Source organism: Dromiciops gliroides, chromosome 5 (assembly GCF_019393635.1).
Source record: "Dromiciops gliroides isolate mDroGli1 chromosome 5, mDroGli1.pri, whole genome shotgun sequence".
NCBI classification, from domain to species: Eukaryota; Metazoa; Chordata; class Mammalia; order Microbiotheria; family Microbiotheriidae; genus Dromiciops; species Dromiciops gliroides.
In genome coordinates, this window is record NC_057865.1 from 179042265 (window position 1) to 179068710 (window position 26446).

The following is a 26446-nucleotide window of genomic DNA, read 5'->3' on the forward strand; positions in this document are numbered from 1 at the left end:
TGTCACTTACTGCCTGAATGTCTTAGTCAAATCATTGAATTTCTGTGGACTTTGGTTTTCTCTTTTGTTTAAAGAGGGTTTGGATTTGATGTCCTCTGAGGTCCCTTCCAGTTTTAAATCTATGATCATCTGTTCAGCTAAGAAACTAATTTAGACAATTAATAGAATCAATAAATTATCAAAATGCAAAACAAATCCACAAAATCATTAATTCTATAGAGCAATATTTTAATAGAAAAGTATAGGAAAGAAAATCCCAGTGAAAAGAACTACAAAATGCATAAAATATTAGAGATACAATCTACTAAGAAATACTCAAGACCTGTAGAAATCCATTTATAAAATAACCTTTAGAAATAGAAATGAAGGGGGCAGCTAGGTGGCGCAGTGGATAGAGCACCTGCCCTGGAGTCAGGAGTATCTGAGTTCAAATCTGGCCTCAGACACTTAACACTTACTAGCTGTGTGACCCTGGGCAAGTCACTTAACCCCAATTGCCTCACTAAAAAAAAAAAGAAAGAAAGAAATAGAAATGAAGGAAGAATATTATTTAAATAATTGGAGTAACAGTCATTGTTTAGGGGTCAAGCTTGCCTAAGAGATGAACATCTTGCCTCAAAATCAGGAAGATGTCAGTTCAAGTACTACCTCTGACCATACTATAATCTGGGGCTAGATTAGCATTCCCAGGCTAATTCTCTAGGAGTAGGAGTATAGGAGTATATATATACAGTTTCAGTTTTTAAAAATCACAGTTGTTGGGGCAGCTAGGTGGTGCAGTGGATAGAGCACCGGCCCTGGAGTCAGGAGTACCTGAGTTCAAATCTGGCCTCAGACACTTAACACTATCTAAATTAATGTACAAATCTAGTGCTAAGCTAATCAACCTGCTAAGAAAATACATTAGGAGGGACAAAATGTTTAGAATGGCAGAGGAAATAATGAAAAAAAAGTAATGATGAAGGGGGAATAGCACATAGAGACCTCGAATTATATTATAAAACAGTAATTATTGAAACTTTTATTCTAGTCAAAATACAGAAAAGGAAATTAGTAGAATAGATTAGAGAAGTAAAAATGAGGGGGGAAAATAAACAAACAGGAAATCAGCAGACCATTGTTTGACTAATCCAAACTACTTAAGGAAGGACTTCTATTTCTACATGAATGTGTAGGAAAATAAGCAAGTAGGGTTTTTTTAAGTCAGTTTAGACCAGCATCTTATAACATGTACCACAATAAGTTTCAAGTGGATATGCAAACTAAACAGAAAAGGTCACATCTTTTTAAAAATTGGAGGAAAATGGAAGGAGGCAGTTTTCACAACTATAATTAAGGGAAGAATTTCAAACAAGGCAAAATCAAAACAAGTCATAGAAGAGATCATAAAATAGAAAAAGGCAATTCTGATTACATAAAATTAGAAAGCTTTTTCATGAACAAAATCAGTGTAGCCAGGATAAGAAGGGTAACTCTTAATTGGGGGGAAAAGTCTGTGCATCAAATATATCTGATAAATGAAAAAAAAAGTATTTATCAAGCTCTTATACACCAAGTACCATACTAAGTGCTAGGTATAGAACGAGAAACAAACAAGAAAGCAGTATAATCCTTGACCCCAAGGAGTTTACATTCAATTGGGGGAAGACAATATACATAGAGGACTAGTGGCAAGGCAGGAATATCAAGATAAGTTGAAAGCTCATCAATCAGAGCTCAGAGTCCCAGGGGTTGGTATTATGGTATGGGGAATGATGGGAAGAGGCAATGTGAAAAAAATAAAGTGAAATCAGAGCCCAGGGATAATTGGTCTTATGTACAGTTTATATCTGGGCTCAATACAGAGATGAGACCAAGAATTCTGACCCAAGAGGGCAAATAATCAACAAACACTTAAGAAGCATATACTCTGTCCAGCTCTGAGCTAGTTTCTGGGGACATGAACACAAGAAACAAAAGAATCCCTACTCCCAAGGAAATTGCCTTCTATTGGGTAAGACAACAGGTACAAATATGTATATTTGCATATATATGCCAATATATATGTATGTATACATATGTATATAGAAGGAGTCTATATTTTATCCTAAAGACAATAAGGAGCTTTTGGAGTTTACAAAGTTGTTTGTCCTTCATTCTGGAAGAGGACCGTGACATCAGGAGGGTGATGTGAGGGGAAAAAACAATCGTCTTCTTAATAATTCTCAGGAACTCAGCAGTGATGTGACAAAGACTCTTTATTTCCTTCTCATGAGAAGGAGGCGCCCCAGTGTGCAGCTAGTGAGTGCCCAGAATGGAGGCTCACAGGCCGCATTTTATCCCCTAGTCCCTAGCACAAATAGACCCTCCCCTTTTTTATCACTAATTGATTACTCAAGGGTTACGATCTACCAGCAAAGACTAATCAGAATGCATTATTGCCAACCCTAATTATTGACCTAATTGAGACCAGTTGGATCTAATTGAGACCAGTTCAGGCTCCTAGAACCATGTGATTTTGTTTGCTGGAAGGGGAGGGAAGGATCTGAGACCTTTGTCCTACAAGCAGGTCAGGAGGGGTATGATTGACTGTTATATCCTCAATGAGAGGAGACAACTACCCATTTTCTCACAGGTGATGTCTTGACTTACAAGTGAATTGGATTTATGTAAGTCAGAGTTGTGCAAAGTCACCAGGCTCATTCTCTCCTCTAGAGCCATTGGGGTCCAGGAGCAAGATATAGATCAGGGCAACTGGAGATGGGCCCAGATGCAGTGGGAGACCTTGGCCTTTTGAAGGTAAGGTCTTTCCCAGATCTCAGTTTGTTTGAGGTAACACCCATTCAGTGATTAAGTCTAGGTGTAAAAAAAAAAAAGAGGCATAGAAAGTCCTCTTTTACCTAGTCAAAAAGAAAAAAAAGGGGGGGGGGCAGCTAGGTGGCACAGTGGATAGATCACTGGCTCTCCATTCAGGAGAACCTGAGTTCAAATCTGGCCTCAGACACTTAATACTTATTAGCTGTGTGACCTTGGGCAAGTCACTTAACCCCAAATGCCTCACCAAAAAACAAACAAACAAACAAACAAAACAAAACGAAAAGAAAAAAAATTGAATCTGGGAGGTGAAGAACCTCAAGATTTCTGGCCAAAACAGAAACAATTGTTATTTACATTCACTTTGAGCCATCAGAGCCCAAACATTGACCAAGTGAGGCTTGGGTTGGGACCTATAGTTGGCCAGAGAGCCAGAATGATTTGGGTTTAAGGCATGGTCTTTAAAAAAGAAATCTATCCTATAAACCCCAAGATTTCTTCTGAGGTTTCAGGGATCAAAATGTACATTCCTTTGACAGAGTACTCACATGATTCCCTATGTGGACAAAAAGAGAGGAGAAAGGAAAGAAGGAATGAAGGAAGAAAGGAAAGGAGAGAAGGAGGGAAGGGAGGAAATGACATGGCAATTATGTTAAAAATCATGGTCAAATGGCATCTCCTCTTAAGGCAAATGACTGGCAGTTTTGTGGAACATGGATTGGAGTGGGGAGAGACTTGAGACAGGGAGAACAATTAGGAGATCATTCCAATAGTGCAGGTGAAGAGTGAGCCTGAACTCAAGTGGTGACTGGGTAATGGTGTAGATGCAAGTGATGTTGTGGAGGTAAAAATGGCAAAATTTGAAAACTTGCTGGTATGTTGGAATGGATAGAGAGTGAGGAATTGAGGGTTTGGTAAAGTTATGAAACTAGGAAAATGGAAGGATAATGGTGCCCTTTCTTGAACTAAGGAAATTTATAGAGAGATGAGATTTTGGGAAAAGATAATGAATTTTGGACAAGTTGAGTTTGAGATGCCTCCAGGACATATAGTTTGAAATTTCTAACAGCTGTTTGATATAGGACTTAAACTTAGGAAAGTCTGGAGTAAGATATGTTCATCTGGGAGTCATGTTCATGAAGATAATTCAACAAAGATGATAATTCAGCTCATGGTTACTGCTGAAGTCACCAAGTCAGAGAGTTTATAGGGAGAAAAGGACTGAATCTATAGAGATAAAAAGGACCAAAAGGACAAAGCCTTGGGGTATATCCACAGTTTGGTAGCATGATATGAATGATGAATTGATTGATTATGAAAGATGTCAGATGGGTAGGAAGAGAACCAGGAGAGTATCACCCACACCCAGAGAGGCGAGGGCATCCAGGAAGATGTGGCGGTCAACAGTGTCACATGCAAGAGAAGTAAGGAAGGATGAGAACTGAGAATATCAGAGAATTCCTTGGTGTGAATGGATTGAGATGAGTTTTGGTTCTGCCATTTTAACTAGCTTTGTGACTTTGAGCAGTTTCTTTAACCTTCTTAGTTTTTCATCTACAAAATAGAGATAACACAACTTTACCCACTTCAAGGGGATAAAAGGATAATAGTGACCTTAGTACAAGTGATCCTAGAGGTCCAACTACCTCATTTTTCAGCTGAGGAAACTGAATCCCAGAGAAGTTAAGTATATTGCCCAGTCACCCAGTTAGTAAGGGGCAGAGCTGAGGCTCCAAACCAGCTCCATTGACTCCAAATACAAGACCCTTTGCACTATTCTATGTTGTGAAGCTCCAGGTTTCCTTAATAAACCTGTTCACTACCAAACCCCCTTGTCTCCACCACTACCGTGGTGTTTCATTAATCTAGTAAATGTTATAGGTTTCCTTTTGTCTTCCCTCTTTCCCCTATAATCACTCATTCTTTGTCTCATTCCTTCAGAGTTCTTCTAGTCTTCTGGAGTTAATCTGATCAATTTATTACAATGGAGGATGTAATGACTATGATGGTTTCTGGTACTTATTATGTGAGTGGCTCTGGGCAAGTCACTTAATCTCTCTCATGCCTCACTTTCCCTATTTATAATATGAAGGAGTTGGACTTAATTCCACAAAAACAACAATACATAAATAGCCATCATGGATTTACAAAATACTTTACAAATGTTATCTCATTTGATCTTCCTTACCATCCTTTGAGGTAAGCAAAGCAGAATATCATCACCATTTTACAGATGAGAAAACTGAGGCTGAAAGAGATCAAGTCACATAGCTAGCAAATGACTTTGCTGGGACTCAAACCCAGATTTCCCCCCCTCGCCCCAACTCTGCTAAGTCCAGGGCTATTTCCATAACACCATGCTGTCAAGCAGAATGAGTAATGTGGGAATTTCAGATACTGTGGCAGGGTCAGTAGGAAGTTATTTTTGGTCAAAGGGAACTTTGCCTAGTGCCTCTCAAATCATAACATATGGAAGGCCTGCTCTGTCAGAGAGACATTTTGCACTTTTCCTTAGACATTGGGGATATGAGAAAAGAAAAAGCATCTTTGTCCTGTTTTCTGATGCTTTACAGTTTCCTTAGAAAGTTGCAGCAGCCGACTTAACGAAAACTGCTGTTGAAGTAGCACCTGCAGTTCCAGGAGGTGGTGACTCCTACAGAACAAAACCAGAATGGGAAACAGTAAGCTCTAAAGCTCATTAACAAGTTCATGTTCCCCTAGTTTTGGTTCCAATCCAGTAAGCCTGAGTTTCTGTCTCCCTCTTAGGGTACCATTATCACTTTTCTCCTCTTTTTCCCCTTTGAACTCTCCAGCTTTTGTTTTCTGTACTTTACCAATAGAAACTGTCAGGCTTGCAATTGTCTCCAGAGTTTCTCTAAAAAATGAAGGAAGAAAGTGAAGAAAGAGCAGGAGAGAGCTTATTTTTAGACCTTTGTTTGACTTTAATGAGGTGAAGGGACTTTTGGAGAACACCACAGCTCCATATCCTGACAGCGAGGAACTGCACTGCCATATGGCACCTGGTCCCTGCCGAAAACAGCATTCTTGAAAAGGAAGCTAGAGGAAGAAAAACATCAAACCAGTCACTCTCGCTGTAATATCATTTTTACAACTCTTCACATGATATTGTTGTTTAGAAGAGGAACAGAGATAAAGCAAGAACTCATTGTCCTAGAGACAACATAATTGCTTTCAAGAATTCCCAGTTTGCTGGGGATTGTGGACCAGATTGCTTGAACATATCTGCACAATTGTTTCTTCATTTCTAAAATGCCACTAACAAAGATTAAAATATGACTTGGGTGCTAGACCGAGCTCTTCCATTTGTTGGCTAATGAGCTTGGGCTAGTTATTTCACTTTTCTGGGCCTCAGTTTCCTCATTTATAAAAGGAAGGAATTAATTAGACTGAGTGGACTCCCAATATTCTGTGATTAAATGTAGAAGGCTCCTGGGTTTCAATTTATGCTATTTAACTTTCTCTTTGGTGAGTCAAGATCTAACTCCTAAGCAAGGAATATATTAAGGATTTTTCCTTTATTTCAATTAAATATTTTTATGTATTTAACAAATATTAATTGAGTACTTTCTTTGTACAAGGCACCATCCTAGGGGTTGTGGGGATGCAAAAATGTATGTGACATGGTCCCTTGCCCTTACAAAGTTAACTGTGGGGGGCAGCTAGGTGGCCCAGTGGATAAAGCACTGGCCCTGGATTCAGGAGGACCTGAGTTCAAATCCGGCCTAGGACACTTGACACTTACTAGCTTGTGTGACCCTGGGCAAGTGACTTAACCCTCATTGCCCTGCCAAACACACACACACACACACACACACACACACACACACACACACACACACACACACAACACATGACCAACAAAGTCCAGCTGCAAGAGATAGAAAGAGAAATTCCATTTAAAGTAACGGTAGACAATATAAAATACTTGGGAGTCTACTTGCCAAGACACACCTAGGAACTCTATGAACACAATTACAAAATACTTTTCACACAAATCAAATCAGATCTAAATAACTGGAAAAGTATCAATTGCTCATGGATAGGCCGAGCTAATATAATAAAAATGACAATTCTAACCCAAATTGATTTACATATTCAGTGCCATGCCAATCAGACTACCTGAAAATTATTTTATAGAGCTAGAAAAAAATAATAACAAAACGCATCTGGAAAAAAAAAAAGGTAAGGACTATCAAGGGAACTAATTTTTAAAAATGCACAGGAAGGTGGGCTAGCTATACCAAATCTAAAGCTTTACTACAAAGTGGCAGTCATCAAAACTATTGGGTAATGGCTAAGAAATAGAGTGGAGGATCAATGGAATAGGTTAGGCACAGGACTAGCAAATGATTTTAGTAATGTACTGTTTGATAAACCCAAAGACTCCAGCTTCTGGGATAGGAACTCAATATTTGACAAAAACTACTGGGAAAACTAAGCATAGACCAACATCTTACACCTTATACTAAAATAAGGTAAAAATGAGTACATGATTTAGACATAAAAGGTAATACCATAGGGGGGCAGCTAGGTGTTGCAGTGGATAAAGCACCAGCCCTGGATTCAGGAAGACCTGAGTTCAAATGCGACCTCAGACACTTGAGACTTACTAGCTATGTGACCCTGGGCAAGTCACTTAACCCTCATTGCCTCGCCAAAAAAAAAAAAAAAAAACCCAAAAAAAAGGTAATACCATAGGTAAATTAGGAGAGGAAGGAATAGTTTACCTCTCAGATCTTTGGAAAGGAGAACAGTTTATGACCAAACAAGAGATAGAAAATATTATGAAATGCAAAATGGATGCTTTTGATTACATTAAATTAAAAAGGTTTTGTACAAACAGAAGCAATGCAGCCAAGATTAGAAGGGAGGCAGAAAGCTGGGAAACAATTTTTATAGCCAGTACTTCTGATAAAGGCCTCATTTCTAAAATATATTAGGAACTAAATCAAATTTATGAGAATCCAAGTCGTTCCCCAATTGAGAAATGGTCAAAGTATATGAACAGGTAGTTTTCTGATGAAGAAATCAAAGCTATATATTGACATATTTAAAAAAATGCTCTAAATCACTATTGATTAGAGAAATGCAAATTAAAACAACTCTGAGGTACCACTTGACACCTATTAGATTGGCTAATATGACAAAAAAAGGGAAATAATAAATGTTGGAGAAGTTATAGAAAAATTGGAACACTAATTCATTGTTGGTGGAGCTGTGAACTGATCCAACCATTCTGGAGAGCAGTTTGGAATTATGCCCAAAGGGCTATAAAGGGGAAAGGACCCACATGGACAAAAGTATTTATAGCTGCTCTTTTTGTGGTGGCAAGGAATTGGAAATTGAGGGGATGTCCATCAATTGGGGAATGGCTGAACAAGTTGTGGTATATGAATGTAATGGAATTCTATTGTGCTGTAATAAATGATGAGCAGGCAGATTTCAGAGAAACCTGGAAGGACTTGCATGAACTGATGATGAGTGAGATGAGCAGAACCAGAAGAACATTATACACTGTATCATCAACATTATGTGTTGATCAACTGTGATAGACTTGATTCTTCTCAGCAATACAATGGTCCAAGATAGTTCCAAAGGAGTCATGATGGAAAATGCTCTCCAAATCCAGAAAAAAAAGGAACTGTAGAATCTAGATGCAGATCGAACCATACTATTTCTATTGTTTTTTGTTGTTGTTTTTCTTTTTTAAGGTTTTTCCTTTTTGCTCTGATTCTTCTCTCATAACATGACTAATACAGAAATATGTTTAATGTGATTGTACATATATAACTTATCAGATTACTTGCTGTCTTGGGGAGGAGGGAGGGAGGGAAGGGAGGGAGTAAAATTTGAAACTAGAAATCTTATAAAAACAAATGTTGAAAACTATCTCTACATGTAACTGGAAAATAATAAAATATTTATATGGGGGAAAAGTTAACTGGAATTGTGCTTGCAATCTAATAAAACATTTTTTTTCCTGAGGTTAGAGTTATATTTCTATATGGAAGCATTAAAATGAAAATTGTACAAGTATAAAGTAAGATTAGAAGTCTTTGGTTTAATATGATTATTATTTCAAAGGGAACTATATATCTCTCTCTTCTGAGTAGGTAAGAAGCAGCCTCAAGGAATTTTAATAAGTTCACTCATTTGGCACCAAAAGGACAACACCTCATCTGGGAGGGAAAGGATGAGTGGTAAACTTCACCCCGACCCAATCCAATGTGAATGACAAAGCCTATTCAAAAGCTGGTGTGAGGTCACAGTTCAAGGGAACTTCGGTGCCTGGGAGAGGCTGCAGAATCCTGGTTTTGCCTCTCTTTTGAGCTGAACATCAGAAAAAATCTGAAATATCCCATTCTGCCACCATGAGATGGGCAGATGACAGAAGAAATGTTCATCTGGAAAACAGGTTGCCAATGATATTGGTGGGGAGCTATGGAAGAGAGAGACACTGGTGGACACTTGTTGAGACCTGCAGAGATGGAGAAGGAACTACTAGAGGGAATAATAGTTTGTAATCCTACCTACAAAGAACATCACTGGAAGGAACTAAGGCCATACCAGTCTTTGGGTAAGGGTTGTTCATTGACCAGGCTCAATATTTTTCACGAACTCTAATGAGATCCACTGGTTTTCTTTGACTCCTAAATGTTTATTTTTATTTTTTGAGCTTTAGCACTGATGTGATTGCAAAGGGTTTGTTAACAGCATACTGGGTGATATTATAAAGTATAAAGTGAAAAACAGCATGCTTCAGTCTGTTCCATCGATATCAGTTCTTTCTTTGGAGGTGGACAGCATGTTTCATCAACAGTCCCTTGGGATTATCTTGGACCATTGCATTGTTGAGAATAGTCAAGTCATTCACAGTTCTTCATCAAACAATATTGCTGTCTCTGTGCACAATGTTCTGTTCATATGACTTTTAAAATTTTTTGTTAATTGATTTTTAAAATATAAAAATATAAAAAAATACAATGTAAGGCAAACAGGAAAGATATATGACTCTGAGAAGAGTTTAAGACATTAAGGCAGTGACAGAGGTAGGATCCCTGTGGAGGAAGGGGCAACAAAAAACAGAGCACTGGGTTCAAGGAGAGAACAGGAGATAGAGATTGGACCAAACCTGGTAGCCTCTGGAGATTTCAAGTAAGGTCAGTTAACCAGAGAAGGCTCCAAGAAATAAAAGCTTTACCATATGAGGGGATTTGAACACCCTGAAGTAAACATAAGGATCAGAGATCTAGACCTCAAAAGTAATTCAAAGGCTGTCTAGTTCAACCCCTTCATTTCACAGATGAGGAAACTGAAGCCCAGAGAGTATAAATGGCTTCCCCAAAGGCAGTTGGATGGCATAGAAGATAGAGTTCTGGAAATCAGAAAGACCCGAGTTCAAGTTCAGCCTCATAAGCCTACTAGCTGTATGACCATGGTCAAGTTATTTAATCTCTATTTGCCTCAGTTTTCTCCATTGTAAAATGGGAATAATAATAGTACCTACCTCCCAGGATTGTTGTGATGATTAGATATTTGTAAAGTGCTCTACAGAGTGTATGACACATAGTAAGAACTTAACAAATGCCTATTCCATTGTGTTCCAAGGTTACAAGTGTGGTAAGTGTCAATGGCAGGTTACTTTCAGTGGGTGGCAGGACACTAATATCACTAAAGTTGAAACTCACCTTCACCTTGGGATATGAGTTTGCTGAGAATTTGAGAAATAGTGCTCACATGTGTAAAAGTAGTGAAATTGATCTTGCTGCAGACTTTTTCTTGTTATTCACTTTAAATTAAATACTTTGCCATTTCATTTGTATTTTCTGACTATTTTGTTCATAGAATAGGGATAGGATGAGGGCTCAAGCTGTGCTTATCTCCCACATTAAACCCCTGCCATATTTCAGAACTGATACACTAATATATCTGTGTGACCCATGTTTATTGAAACCACTGATTTTTTTGGATAGCTTGGCTGATGCTCAGATTTAGCAAAAAAAAAAAAAAGAAAAAGGGAGAGAGAAAAAAACCGTTATATTGACTGACCTGTGCCTCCCCTTCTACATCACATCAAAGACATGCACCTAAGACATGCTTGAGCTGAATGATAATTCAAACAATGGGCCTGGGACTGGTTCTCATACTCCATCACAATAGCAGAGGGTCCTATAGAATACCTCAAATACTAGACGTGGGACTTAGTGAAAGAAAAGCCAACAAGTCCCTCTGGAGAGGTGGCACTGTTAAACTCCAGCCTGTCAATTATAGGAGTGCAAGAGTCCTGAGGGAAACTCAGTGCTCCTCCTAGCAACACTCCTAATTGAGTGATGTGTCAAAAACCAGGAGAGTATTCCTATTTCTAGTTTCCCTGGGGGGTTTCACAGTACAGCAAGTCAGAACAGATGGTTGCCACCTGGTGTTAGCCAGGTGAGTATTGTAAATCCCATTTTTAAGTTGGAAAAGAACTCAGAGGGGAACAGTGGCTTGGCTACAACAAGTAGAGAAACCACTGTATTTTTAGGATAGGAAGGAAATACCGAAAGAATTAAAAAACATTGAAACAAGAAACATGGACCTGAATACATGCAAGACATTTTAAAGATCAGGACACACTTCCTATAACTCTTCATTATCTGTAACAAGGATAGGGGACAGAGAGGGTGAGTGTCAGCCTTGGCAAATAAATAGAACGATTTGAATTTCATTTGCTTTCCCTTTTAACTTATATTAAAGGTATTACTGTACTAAGAAGGGAGATGGTAAAATGACAATGAGCATTTGCAGAATTAAGAAAAACAAAAGGACTTAATGTCTCACAAATTATACAATCAGCCTCTGAATAACTCACAAAATATGAACAGACTTTTTTTTTTAAGGAACATCTGGTGGTTGCTAAAGAAAATATGTTTGGCTGGAATTCCTAAAGGAAAGGAAAGGCAAGAATGAACTTCTCTAGAACCACTAGGGTTTGTTGTTGTTGTTGACGACGTTGCTATTGTTGTGGTTGCTTTTGTCTTGCTGAGTTCACACCTTGGTAGCCTAGATCTAAGAAGGGTTAGGAAGGAAGGAAGGAAGGAAGGGAGGAGAGAGGGAGGAATTTCATCTCTTTCTTTCTGTTTTGAAATCTCAACACCTGAATTTTGTCTTCTCTGTGACCTCCAATCTCTCTACCTCCCAGTTCTTTACTAAGACATTACTGCTACAGTAGCTACACTCTCCTCCTTCCCCTATCTTGACTCCTTGGTGAATCAGTTCAATTCTATACTTTCTCCTTCTCTTGAATGCCTTGGACCCTTATTATAGGACCAGTCATTTCCTGATGAGCCTCAGTTTTGGATTGCTCCTACTATTTGCTGCCTTAGCTCTTGCTAATATGCTGCTGAAGGAAGCTGGAGAAAAATCACAAAATCATGCTGGTTTACTTTATCTCAACTGTACCCTGACCATGGCAAGGCAATCATTTTTTTTTTTTTTTAGTGAGGCAATTGGGGTTAAGTGACTTACCCAGGGTCACACAACTAGGAAGTGTCAAGTGTCTGAGGCCGGATTTGAACTCAGGTACTCCTGACTCCAGGGCAGGTGCTCTATCCACTGTGCCACCTAGCTGCCCCCCAAAGCAATCATTTTACACCTCCCTAATTAACTAGTGATAGTAGCTTTTGCAAACCTTTTCCTCCTTCCTCAAACCTTACATGGCTGCCCCTCCCCAAATCCTCTCATCTGAGGACTTTGTCTCATATACATTTCACTGAAAAAATATTGAAGCTATTCACTGAGAGCTCCTTCTCATTTTTCATCACTCAGATGTTTTTTTCCACTATCTTTTCCTTCAGTTCTGAATTATATGAAAAGATTACCCTTATCTTTATCAAGGCTAATTAATTCCTCTCCATGCAAAGATGATCCCATTCCATCCCTGCTTCTTCAGAAATTGCTCCCTATATTATCCCTACTCTCTCACTTATCTTCAACCTTTCCTTGTCTATTGGCTGCTTCTCTACTGCCTACAAATACACTCATGTCTCCCCAATCTTCAAACAATTCTCTCTTGATTCATCCATCCCCTGTGTATTATTGTCTTTAACTCCCCTCCATTTTTTATGGCTAAATTTGAGAAGACCATGTACATTAGGTGCCTCCACTTCCTTTCTTCTCACTTTCTTCTAAACTCTATATAGTTTGGTTTTCAACCTAATCATTCAACCAAATTGTCAAATATAATGACCTTTTTTCAATCCTCATCTTTCTTATTCTCTCTGTATTCTTTGACACTTTCAATCATCACCTTCTCCTTAGTACTCTCTATTCTGTGAGTTTCTGTGACTGCCCTATCTTGGTTTTCCTTCTGTCTGAGGGCTCCTCGGTTTCCTTTATTTCCTTTCCTTTCCTTCATTAAGGTCATGTCTGACAACAGTGGGTATCCTCTAAGGTTCTGTTCTGGACTCATTTCTCTTTTTGATTCTATACTATTTATGATCTCATTATCACTGTATGAGGATGATTCTCAGAACTATTTCTCCAGCCCAAATCTCACTCCTGAGTTCTAGTCTTGGATCTACAACTGCTTATTGGATATCTCAAACTGGATGCCCCATAGACATCTTAAACTAAATATGCCCTTTGACTCGCACACAGCTTTCAAATCCCCCACACCCCAAGTGTTCTCTTTGCTAGGCTAAACATTCCTAGTTCTTTCAATCAACCCTTATATGACATGGACACAAGGTCTTTCACTATCCTAGTAACATACTTCCCAGTTTAGCAACATCATTTCTAAACTGTGTCATCCAGAACTCAGTCAACTGAATTTACTAAGCTTTGATTTTTATTAAACTCTGACTATGTTCCAGGCACTGTGCCAAGTATTTGGATTAGAAAGACAAATACATGGTCTTTGTTCTCAAGGAGCTCACATTCTAAGGGGAAGAGTCAACATAGAAATAACTATGAACATACAAAATATATACAGAATAGATGGAAGATAATATCAAAGGGAAGACACTAGCAATTGGAGGTGAGATGAGAAAGAAACTGGGAAAGATCTGCAGAAGGTGACTTTTGATCTAAGTCAAAAAGGAAGCCAGAACATGAGGGTGAGGAGGGAGAACATTCCAGGCATGGAGTACTGTTAGTACAAAGTCATGGAGGTGGGAAATGGAATGTTATGTTCAAGGAACAGCAAGAAAGGTACTGTTTAAGATTTCTATGGGACATCTAGTTTGACTGTCTAAAGGGTAGGTGGAGATGCAAGACTGGAACTCAGGAGAGAGATTAATACTAGATAAGTAGACCTGAGAATAATCTGCAGAGATGGTAATTGAATGCATGGGTGCTTATGAGATCACCAAGTGAAGGTTGAGTGATACTTGAATGATGAGGTTGGAAGCCATTCTATAGAGAGTTAAGAAAGTGAGAAGAAACTAATCAGAGAAACCTAATGCACATGGTCTCAAATTTAGCCACAAAATGAAATGGAGGACATATATAAGACAATAGTACATGAAGATAGATGAATCAAATGAGAATTTTTTGTGAAGTCTGCGGATACATGGGCATGTTTATATGGAGTAGGGAAGCAGCCAGTAGACAAGGAAAGGCTGAAAATAGGGAAAGATGAAAGAGTAGGGATAATAGAGGATTGCATTTAGAAGAAGGACCAGAATTTTTCTATTTTGGTTGCAAAGAGAAGGGGACGAGTAGGTGGCACAGTGGGTAGAGCACTGGGCCTGGAGTCAGGGAGACCTGCTTTCAAATCTAGCTGAGACATTTATTAGCTGTTGTTACCTTGAGCAAGTAAGTCATTTAATCCTGTTTGCCTCAATTCCTCATCTGTAAAATGAGCTGGAGAAGGAAATGGCCAACCACTCCACTATCTTTTCCAAAAAATCTCCAAAAGGGGTCAGAAAGAGTCAGACATAACTGAAAACAACTAAACAATAATGAAAAGAAGAATAACGAACATATTAAATGTAAGTTAAAAATTTTAGTTTAATGAAGGAAAAATGCTTCCTAAGAATTAGTACTACCCAGAAGTGGATTTGGCTCCTCTAGGAGGCATGGGGATTCCCTTTACTGAAGGTCTTAAAGGAAAAGCTGGGTAGCTACCCATCAGTTTTTTGCTATAGGATTCTTTGGGGGTTTGTGTTAGATCAGTTATGCATTAAAATCCCTTTCAATTATCAAATTCTCTGATTCTGTTTCTTAATATCTGTTTAGTATTTTGACTCCTGACACACTAAAGCCAGATTAATCTTCTGAATGTACATGTGCCAATCTTGCCTATGGTGTAACAACAGATATTTTGAAGATTTTGTTTATTCATTATTGTGGTTTTCCCTGAAGCAGGCCACCTCAGGTTAAGTCCCCTTGGCCTCTCCATTCTAACTGTAAGTAATTGAGACACAGTCCTTGCTATATAGGTATGGGCATAATATTTTTTTTTAATGCCATTAATTTTTTTTTGTTAATTATAGCTTTATTTATCAACTTTCCCAGTACTGCACCTTTTATAACCACCCTTTGTAGTAGTCATTCTAATCACAGAGCTAAGTCAGAAATGTTGCTGAAGACAAAGAAAACAAGGTTGAAGAGGGGGGTGAGTTCTGCTAAAACATATCTTAGAACTTAAGGAAAAGAAGGAAAGAATCCCCAATGGGTCCTTGTATGCCAAGTTCTATAAATATCATTAAATATCACAAGTAAGCCCCCATAAAATGTGGGGGAAAAACATAACTTGTTCCCTCAGCCTCTGTCTACTTTTCCATCAGATCAGGCAGAAACTAGAAATCAAATACCAAGTAATATTAGAGTACATAATTTTTGTTGTTCTTCTTCTTCAGTCATTTTCAATCATGTCCTACTCTTTGTGATCCCATTTGGGGTTTTATTGGCAAAGAAACTGGAGTGGTTTGCCCTTTCCTTCTCTAGCTCATTTTACAGGTGAGGAAACTGAGGCAAACAAGGTTTAAGTGACTTGCACAGGGTCACACAGCTTGTAAGTGTCTGAGGACAGATTTGAACTAAGGAAGCTGAATCTTCCTGACTTCAGGCCCAGCACTCTATCCATTGCACCACTCAGGTGCCCATAATGTTTTATTATTTCTATTAAAATAACATTTTGTTCAAATGGAAAATAATGTTAGAATAAATAACAGTAAGAGTAGGACCATCTTGTTTCCCATTCAAAGATGAGAATAATCTGCAGACATATCATTGGACCAGGGAACTAAGCCCCAAAATATTTGTGCTTTAAGATGAAGAAGAGTTCTGGCTTCTGTGTGTGTACCTTGCGTGGAGATAGTTGAAATCTCTCTTGCCTTGGCTTTTTGTCCTGGACACTTAATTTGCTTCCTTGTCCCTGCTGGCTTGAGTTTCTGTTGCTCTTTGGTGTGATCCCTGGAACTTCCTCATTGCTCCTAAAATTTTGCCCTTTGCCCCTGCTCTCAGCCTCCAAAGCAGCCACTCACTGTTTCCACACTCTGACTCCCTACCCCATGCTGCTTGTTATATGCAGAAGCTCCACATTACCCGCTGCTTCTTGTTGCTATTGCCACCGCTGATGTTTCTTAGGAAGTGGCATCTCTCTTTTAGGTGAAGACTTCCTGGGCCAGCATGCCTCAGGGCTCGTCACACATTCCAAACTATATTAGGAGCTCGACCACCCTGACTGGTGCACAAAAGGCAGCTGTACTGCTAATTAGAAGCTCCTCAGCTTTTAGTTCTAGGTGAGTTAGGGTCAGTATAATTAGGGTGTCCCCATACACATCCAGCATTTCCTGCTGAGTTTTTTCCCCAGAGGCTGGGGATAAACATACACTTCTTTTCATTTGTCTTCTTATTTCAGGTCATGGTCCCTAGTAAGTATCCCTGAAAATTATCAAAGCTTTGAAAAGCCTGTAGAAAGCACAAAAAGCACTAGAGGGAAGGGGTACAAACTGATGTCTTATGTCAACAAAATACTTTCCCCCTCACATTTAATAAATGCATGTGAAAAAGAAAGTAGGATGTTAATGTCATGAGGAAAAGGGTATAAATCATTGGGTAGGGATTCTTTTGCTCCTACAAATAATTTGCTGTAGTAATCATTATTTTAGTACAGTAAAGAGAAGATCATTTTCTGTTATGAACTGAAAACTTACCTGTAGTAGCTTCCATTAGGAGATATTATTTGTTGAGTTTAACTTTTGTCTATACCATTTCACAACTTAATAAATAGGTGAGGAAGAGATAGTATCTAGTATCTGATGTGAATTTCTCCAGTAATGGACTTATATAGTTACAAGGTATCATACGTTTTATTTTATATACTGCAGGAAATGGTACAGAAGAGAGAAAAACAAGACTTTGAGTAGTTCACTTCACAACCTTAACTTTAGAGTATTTTGTTTGTTGTTAAGTTTTCAGTTGTGTCCTATTCGGGCTTTACTTGGCAAAGATACTGTAGTGGTTTGCCATTTCCTTCTCCAGCTCATTTTATAGATGGGGAACTGAGGATATTACCTTTCTCTAATAACACTATTCACTGGGGGGGGACTGTCGATTCAAAAAAATTGAAATGAGCTTTGAAGATAACTAAAAATTCAATCTAAATAACTTGTAGAGATTTGTTTATCCCTCGTTTCAGAATTTTCCAGGGGTTCCGGCATACATAGAGTGGTTACTCAAATATTTTGCAATTTGCAATAGGGGCAGGAGAGACAGAGAAACGGAAGGAAAAACAGTCAGACACAGAGAGACAGAGACAAAGAAATAGACAGAAATACAGAGACAAAGAATGGTAGAGGAAGACATACACAGATAAAGAGAGAGACGGACAGAGAGAGGCAGCAACAAAAAGAGACAGTGAAAGGGAGAAAGAAATAAAGAGACAGAAGGTAGGAAAGGAAAGACATACAGAGAGAGAAAGGAGGAGGAAGGGAGGAGAGGGAAGGGGGGAGACAGACAGGGAGGGAGGGAAGAGGGGAGAAAGGGGAGGGAGAGTGAGAGAGAGAGAGAGAGAGAGAGAGAGAGAGAGAGAGAGAGAGAGAGAGAGAGAGAGATTAAGCTTTTCAAATGCAGTAATTGATTTAGCAGCAGTTTAAAACAATGTTGAGCACTGTCAGAGATGTTCCTTTGTGGCACTAAATCAAGTTCTTCAAGATAGATTGCATGCTAACCACACACTATCTAAAAATCTCAAGGGCTGTTTATTGTTCAGCAATTTATGATCGCCTTGTTAGAGGATTGCATATCAGGCATCCCCCGAGTCTGGGAACGAACAGAGACAAATAGCATACAAACGATATTGAACAATTCATTATATTATATTGTAGAAACCTAAGCACAGTGTGCAGATAACCCTTTTATGCACCCTGCCTTATTGAACAGTAATCACTCTGTAATGCTTTGGATATTTAAATCATATTTATAATAACACATATTAATGTAACATCCTTCATAAAGTTCTCAAGGCATTTTACAGGGCACATAAACCAAAGAAAAATACAAAATTTTAAAATGCAGATATACCTACCATGGGGTCTTTGAGGCAATCTAATGAGGTAGATATACCAAATCCTAAGCTGACAGTTTAACTATTTTTAAAAGTATATGGGATAATTCAACTGCATTTTAATATATTCCTGCTTATAAACTCATTCTTTATCTAAATATTTGGGTAGGTTATGTAAGCACTTATTTTCATTTTATAGTTATAGGGAGGAAGAGGGATTTAAAAAAATTATTGAGAACATTTTCTCGGGAAGTTTTCAAAGCCACTTGCCTAAGGATCCATCACTGATTTGGGTTTATGTGTACGATGTATTCTTTAAAAATACCTTATTAGAACAGAGGGAGGTTAATTTTAAGGCATAAGGTGTTTATCTTGGCATGACTTTTCCAGCAACTAGTACTTAGTATAGTGCTGTATGCTTGTGGATATTCAATAAATACCAGTTCACTTATTATCCAGTTCATACTGGTCCATATCTAAGCCTCCAAGAAATAAGATGGAGGGTGTAGGTCTATTTCCAGGAGGACACTTTGTCCCTTTCACAGTATGGGAGGAAGCCTACAAAGAGATGAAAATTGACTTAGTTACTTCTCTTATTTTTTTTTTTGGTGTTGCAATTGTGAAGTATTACTTGGATATGTGTTATCAAGTCATGAATGTTCTTTTTACTAAGGGCTGCATCTAAATTCACAACCCATTCAAAGAATGGCATAGATAGCTAGAAAAGAGTTTGCAATCAACGTAGCTGTGTGTTTTGCAGGTGTAAAAGTATCACTGTTCTGAAATTCTCAGCATTTCCTTTTTTATAGCATTAGAACTGAGAATTATGTTAAGTGAAAGAAGGGTTTCCTCTCATTCTTATCCATCCTTTTTTTTTTTTTTTGGCAAGAATTGCATGTGAAATCTATCACTATCTGAAAACCAAAATGATGGGGGGGGGAGATAGAGAGAGAGAGACAGAGAGAAATAGGGAAAGAGGAAGAGGAGGAAGGAGGAGGAGGAAGAGAGGGAGGGAGGGAGATGAAAATGGAGAGGGTAAGTAGAATGGGAGGGGAGAGGGAGAGAAACAGAGACTGAAAGATGGACTAAGAGATTCAGACAGAAGTAAAGAGAAAGAGAAGGTAACTGGAGTTAAAGAAGGAAAGAAGGAGAAAGGGAATAATCACAAAAACTTCCCGGTGTGAGATGATTTCAATCAGGAATAGCTTTAGTATGAAACTCAACTCTTCATTTCACTTTAACTCATTCGGATTAGTTTTGTGTATAGGTAGATCACTGCAGACTTTATCCAGAAGGTGGGGCTATATAAAATGTTCCCAGTATGGAATAAAAATGAATATAACTGCTTCCCCAAGTCACCCAGTAGTTGGTTATGAAAAAGTCTCCAGATGACATCATTTATTACACAATAATACAACTTTGATGTTGCACATGAAGGACACAGTATGTGAACAAACTCTTCGTTAGGATTCTGTTTCCTCTATTGGAACAGTCATTTCAGTGTGTTGAAAAGTCATGTAGACTTATGTACTCTAAGTTATTTTGGATTTGTTTTTAAATGTTAAGGGCATCATTAATTTAAAAGAGATGTAGTGCCAGACCTGGAGAGGAAGACTTATCTTCCTGAGTTCAAATCCAGCCTCAGACACTAATTGTTGAAATGAATGAAAGGTTCAAGAGACTCAGTTTCTGCATAATTAATAACCAATTTATTAATTAAGCTATCATATAATCAACAAATTGAGGTCAGTGGTTTTCTCAGTAGCAAAAGACTGCACAGAGGACTTGAAATGCTTAAATGCCTTTGGAAAGGGGGGGAAGAAATGTCCTTGAAGGTGAAAATCAATTCTGATTGGTTAACCATGAGAGAATGAATATTTTAATGAGAGGTGGGCTTTTTCTAATCAGAGTCTGGGGGAATGTGACTGATCAGGTCAGCCCTCTCTCAGATCATTCTGCCTCCAGAAATCTATACAAAGAATGTATTCTCCCCCCAGTCCTACCAGAGTAGAACAATGATGGGATTATAGTAAAAGTTCCACCTAAAAAGAGTGGTCTGGGTGGAATGAATTTTGGGGCAAGGTCAGAAATGTCCTTGAAAGACTGGGCTTTGAATGAACAAGGAAAAAGAGGATCTTTGGGTCCTGTATATACAATTGGTTATTAATATAATAATAATCATTTTTCTCACTGTGTGACTCTGGACAAATCACTTAACCCTATTTGTCTCAGTTTCCTAGTCCCATTTCTCCATATGAAAATGCATCTGTTCAGCAGGTCAGAGTGTGGTGACTCATGTTCTTCAGATATCCAGCAAGGTGAAAGGGCTCTGACCTAACGTAGACAAGACTTTTTATGCCCCTCCGTGACCAGAAAAATACTTCACAGTCAGAGGTCATCAGAAAGTTTTATCAAAGAGGGCACAGTTTGGGTCTTGTCCCATAACCCCTGGGGCCAGTCCTATGGTGATAAGGTCCTAAGGATCCACCATCTAAATGCTTTCAGAACTTTTACTGGAAAATTCTCCTGTCACAGATGGTTCTAAAGAGAAAAAAAAATATTATTGCTACCTCTTTTTTGTCCTTCCACAAGAGTCACCATAGATGGGGGCCTTTTGGTCTAGTAGAGAAGACAGGGTTCCTGGGCTTCAGTCACTATCCTGAAGATACTCTTTTGATTGTTTTCTACTCTGATTGAATAAATAAATGCATGAAAAAGCATTTATTAAGCACTTACCATGTTCCTGGCAAAATGCAGTATGCCATACTGAATGGATAGCTGGCTTCCAAGTCAGGAAGACCAAGGTTGAACTCCCATCTCTGACTTCTGCTAGTTGTTTGACTCTGGGCAAATCATTTAACCTCTCATTGTCCTCAGAAAACTCTCTAACGTTGGAAGTTGCAGAGTAGTTATTCATCCATATTGGCAGAAGAAGTTCCTTACCAGGAAATGGTGTAATTCACAGGAAAAATCCCAAAGTGAGATAGTCTCTTCTTCAAGTAACATGTATTACAAGAGGGAGAGAACACACACACACACACACACACACACACACACACACACACACTCTTATATGTTGCTGTTATTATTATTGTTATTAATTATTATTATTATATACCACAGTGGATTAGCTAAATTATACTCACTCTCTCATGAATAAAGACAACTTGACCCAGTGCAGAAATTCCAAGGTTGGATCAATTAAATTTTTCCAAGAACTATGTGCATGCTATTTTGGTCGTCTAGTCTGTACTATTTCTGTGGTACACAGAGCTAAACACAATGATCCTAAAGTTGTCTGAGCAGAGTATAAGACAGAGAGGAGCATCACATTGTTCCTGGAAATTATGTATGCCTTTATGATTGAAGCTCAAGTCACATTAGTTTATATTGTTGCCACATCACACTGATGACTCATTGTGAGTGTTCAGTGTACCAAAACCCCAGATATTTTGTTTTCTGGAAAAGAAATACAAAAACAAAAATAAAACCAAACACCACTGCTGTAAAGCTATGCCTTCTCTATCTTATATTGGTAAAAATTGATTTTTTTGAACCAAAGTGATATTTATCCTCATTGAACATTTTTAGTAACCATGACAAAAAAAGAAAACATGGTTAATATTTTGTGACCTTTTTTCAGTCTCTTTTTTAAGGAAAAATTCCTGAAGTCCAGATATCCTTACCCAATACCTGATAGTACTCCCTCTCCCCTCTATTTCAATTCCTCTAATCCTCCCTAATCCCATCCCCTTTGGCCTAATCTAAAAATGAATTAATAAGGGACTCTTCTTAGGACTCTTAGCCCATCCCCTTTATCCCTTCCTTTGTATAATCCCATTCTTATTTAAGTGCCTATACTCTTAGTAGAATATCCATTCATAGAGAGAATAGGAAGGGATCTTCCTACCGTCCTAAACCCAGGGAAGCCTAGGTTATAATGATTTGCCTGATGATTTTCATAACCTAAGGCAGACTTGGCCAGGCCTCTGTCATACTCTCCCAGAAGAAAAATCCCAAGAAACCATCCCCACATGCAACCTAATGACTTCTGTCCAAAGGCAATGGAATCCTATGAGCCAACCTGAAGGTGACTGAGAACTGGTAAAATGGAAGACTTAAGAGGATCTAAGATGAGACTGAAGAAATGTGGGACCTTTCTTTGCCCTTGTTAAGTAACTGTGCCCCTTCTTCCTGGCCAGTTACTTAATGATGAGCCTCTTCATATGAAGCGTGAATGGTACTCAGCTAGCAAACACAGTTTGTCAGTGGGGCAATGCTTGATACCTTTCCAATTGGATAGAAGTGGCTAGAGCTTGTGTTCTACTGGCATAGCCTTTGAGAACTGATGATCATTTCTTTGTCATGATGAGACACTAGAAGGAGATTTTTGCCTTTTAGGGCAGTGGCCACTCTCTCTTCCATATGACAATTTTTTTAAAGACAACCTCTACCCCAGTCCTTTAGTTCTATAATGATTGGAATGACGCCACCTGCTGGAGACTTATTGTAGGAAAGCCCCAAAAGGCCCCTAAGGGCAAGCCATGTGGTTTTTCTTTGGCTTCAGGAAGTGATGTTTGCTGGTGGGAGCAAGGGGGGGGGGGGGGAGGCTGGAGCTCTCGGTAGTAGAAAGCCAAACAGGAGAACTGTAGCTCCCCAAGATAGATAGATGAATCTAGGCCTTTCTCTCTTCACCAAATTCTTATTCTCCTTAATAAATGCTTAAAAGTCTAACTCTTGCTAAAGCTTATAATTTATTGGCAACCACTCATTAGATATTTTAGACAGACTAGCTAGAATTTTAGCCCCCTACAGTTCTCTATTAGAATGTAAGCTCTTGACACCTCCCCCTCCCGCTCGCTGGCGCTCTCTCTCTCTCTCTCTCTCTCTCTCTCTCTCTCTGATTTGGTTCTTGCTTCAACAGTGTTTAGACAGAACAGACCCAGGGTTTCTAACTCCCCTCTCGCTAGATCTTCGTCCTTCTGCAGCCTGCCAGCCCCTGGAACCACCTGACCCCCGCTTTCGAGACTATCCGCCTCCGGGACCAGCCGCCTCCTCCCATTGCAGTGGGTGCCATGAGCTCCACCTCTCAGATCTGCCAAAACTTCTCCTCCGAGACGGAAGCCGCGGTCAACTGTCTGGCCAACCTCTACCTGCAGGCCTCCTACTCCTACCTGTCCCTGGGTTTCTATTTCGACTGGGACAATGTAGCTCTGCCGAGGGTGTGACATTTTTTCCTTGACCTGGAGAAGGACAAACGTGAGGGCGCCGAGCGCCTTATGCGGCTCCAGAACCAACGTGGGGGCCGGGTCCTCCTCCAGGCTGTGCAGAAACCTGGTCAAGATGAGTGGGACCGCAGCTTGGATGCCATGGAGGCTGCCCCGAGCCTGGAGAAGGACCTGAATCAGGCTCCCCTGAAGCTGCACACGCTGGGCTCCAGCCAAGGGGATCGACACCTCTGCGACTTCCTGGAGAGCCACTACCTGGGCAAGGAGGTGAAGCTGCGGAAGCGCCTGGGAGACCACCTGACCACCCTGCCACATGCAAGCCAACCCCTAGGGGGGCTGGGAGAAGCACGCCTAGGAGGAGCAGCCCCACGAGAAGGCCGACAGAGCCCACAATAAAGAATAAAGCCGGCTCACTGCTCAAAAAAAAAAAAAAATGGAAGCTCCTTGAGGGCAAGAAGTATTTCCTTTTCAATTTTGTAACTCTACTTCTCAACCCAGAAACTAGCAAAGAATAAATTCTTATGCTGACTTACTGACTCTTAATGAAATATTGCCAGTCTTTTTCAATTAATCCACATATAACTTAGCTTTGGATCCCCTCACCATGCTGGTCACCCTCCTCTGGCTATACTCTAGTTTGTCGGTGTCTCTCTTAAAATTAAATGTCCATAAACAAATGCAATCATTAAATGTGAAGACTGCAGTGGTACTCTTACCTGCCTTGATCTGGACACAATACTTAGTACAGCCTAAGATTGCATTAGCTTTTATAATAGCTGTCATGTCATATTGAGCTTGTGGTCAATTAAAAGCCACAGGCCTTTTCCAATGAACTGCTGCCAAATCAAATCTCTCTGATTCTGTACTTGTGCAATTGATTTTTTTAATAAATCACCTAAATATGGGATGTCAAATTTATCTATGAAAAATTTAATTGTGTTGTTTTGGGGCCCTCATTCCTGCTGGCCAAGATCATTTGGACTCTTGATTCTGTCATTCATTGTATTACTTTGTAGAATCACAGTCTGAATTTTTAAAAGCTAGAAAGCTAATCTGAAACTAATCTAATCTAATTCCCTATTTTATAGATGAGGGATACAAGGTTTAAAGATATACCAAAATCACACTAAGTGAATTAGTTAGATTAGCTAACACTAAGTTAATAGCAAAGCCCACACTCAAATCTTCTTGTTTGATCAGTTGCGTCCAACTCAAGTTGTGTCCAAACCCATTTGGGGTTTTCTTGGCAGAGATGCTGGAGTATTTTGCCATTTCCTTCTCCAGCTCATTTTACAGATGAGGAAACTGAGGCAAGGGTGAATTGACTTACCCAGGGTCAAACAGTATTTTAATCTATTCTAGTCTCATTCTTACTCTTACCAAAATCCTTTTTTCACTATGTAATTATCACTACAGCACACTACAAGACAACACACCACATTACACTAACCATACCACCTTACACTACCATAGTGTTCTACATTAAACTACACTTTACTATACTATACTGTTATCATTTGTGGTAGTGTGGTGGTTTAGTTGTATCCAATTCTATGACCCTATTTAAGGTTTTCTTGGCAAAGATACTGTATGGCTTGCCATGTTCTTCTCCAGCTCATTTTATAGAAGTAAAACTGAGGCAAACAAGGGTTAAATGACTTACCCTGAGTCATACAGCTAGTAAGTGTCTGAGGCCAGATTTGAACTGAGAAACATGAGTCTTCCTGACTTTAAGCCCAGCACTCTATCCACTGAACCACTTAGCTTCCCAAGATATAGAATATAGGAATAATGGCAACACAGGAAAGGTTCTAGAGAGCCAGGGTGAGATGAAAAGAGGTATTTGTTTCCAATTAGACAACTGGCTTTTGTCTTGTTTGCTTCTGTGCTGTGCATTTTTTCTCTGCTAAATAAATGCTGTGATGGACAATGAAACTTCCATCTAGCAAATATGAAAAGCCTAGGGAGAATTGTGTTGTTGTTTTAAGTGTTTTATTGATGTCTTTTGTTTTCTTACTCCACAGTCATTTTACCACCCCTTAAGACTTTTCCTTCCTAGCAAACAAAAGCAATTAAGCAAAATCAACTGACAGAGTGATAACATCTGACGGTGAACAAAACATTCTGTTCTCATAGTTCCCACTTCTGAGGGATGAATGTCTCATCATCTGTCCTCAAGAACTAAGATGGGTCATTGCATTTATCTGATTTCAGATGTGTTTTAGTATTGTTTCCATTTAAATAATTATAGTCTTTGTGTTGACCCTTGTTAACTTAGGCGCATCAGAGGATTTGGACTTTTCATCAGCATTGTTGTTTGTCCTTCATTCTCAAAGAGAACCATGACAGATGTCATGATTTGCAGTGAATCGGATTTAAGTGAGGGAGGGCTATGCAGTCACTAAACTCACTCTCTCCTTCAGAGCCATCTGGGTCCAGTAGAAAGATTTTATATACACTTACATGTAAGTGTATATATATATATATATATATATATATATATATATATATATATATATATATATATATATATATATATACACACACATATATAGATATGGCTAGATAGATACAAATACAAATGCAGATACAGATAGATACAAATACAAATGCAGATACAGATAGATACAAATACAAATAGAGATACAGATATAGATGTAGGTATAGATATAGATACAGACCTCAGGATGACTAGAGATGGCCCCAGATGTTCAAGGCAATTGGGGTTAAATAACTTGCCCAGGGTCACACAGCTAGTAAGTGTCTGAGGTCATATTTGAACTCAGATCCTCCTAACTTCAAGGCCAGTGCTCTAGCCACTGCACCACCTAGCTGCTCCATCAGCATTGTAGTAGTTGGTAATTGGTAGCAGTGTCTCCATCAGGAGACCAGCACCCAAAAAGGAAAGACT

General features: G+C 39.0%; 1 pseudogene; it reads left to right on the top strand.

Annotated features, from left to right (window-relative positions):
• Positions 1–1939: 1939 nt before the first annotated feature.
• Positions 1940–23931, top strand: LOC122728872 (annotated as a pseudogene).
• The last annotated feature ends 2515 nt before the right edge of the window (positions 23932–26446 follow it).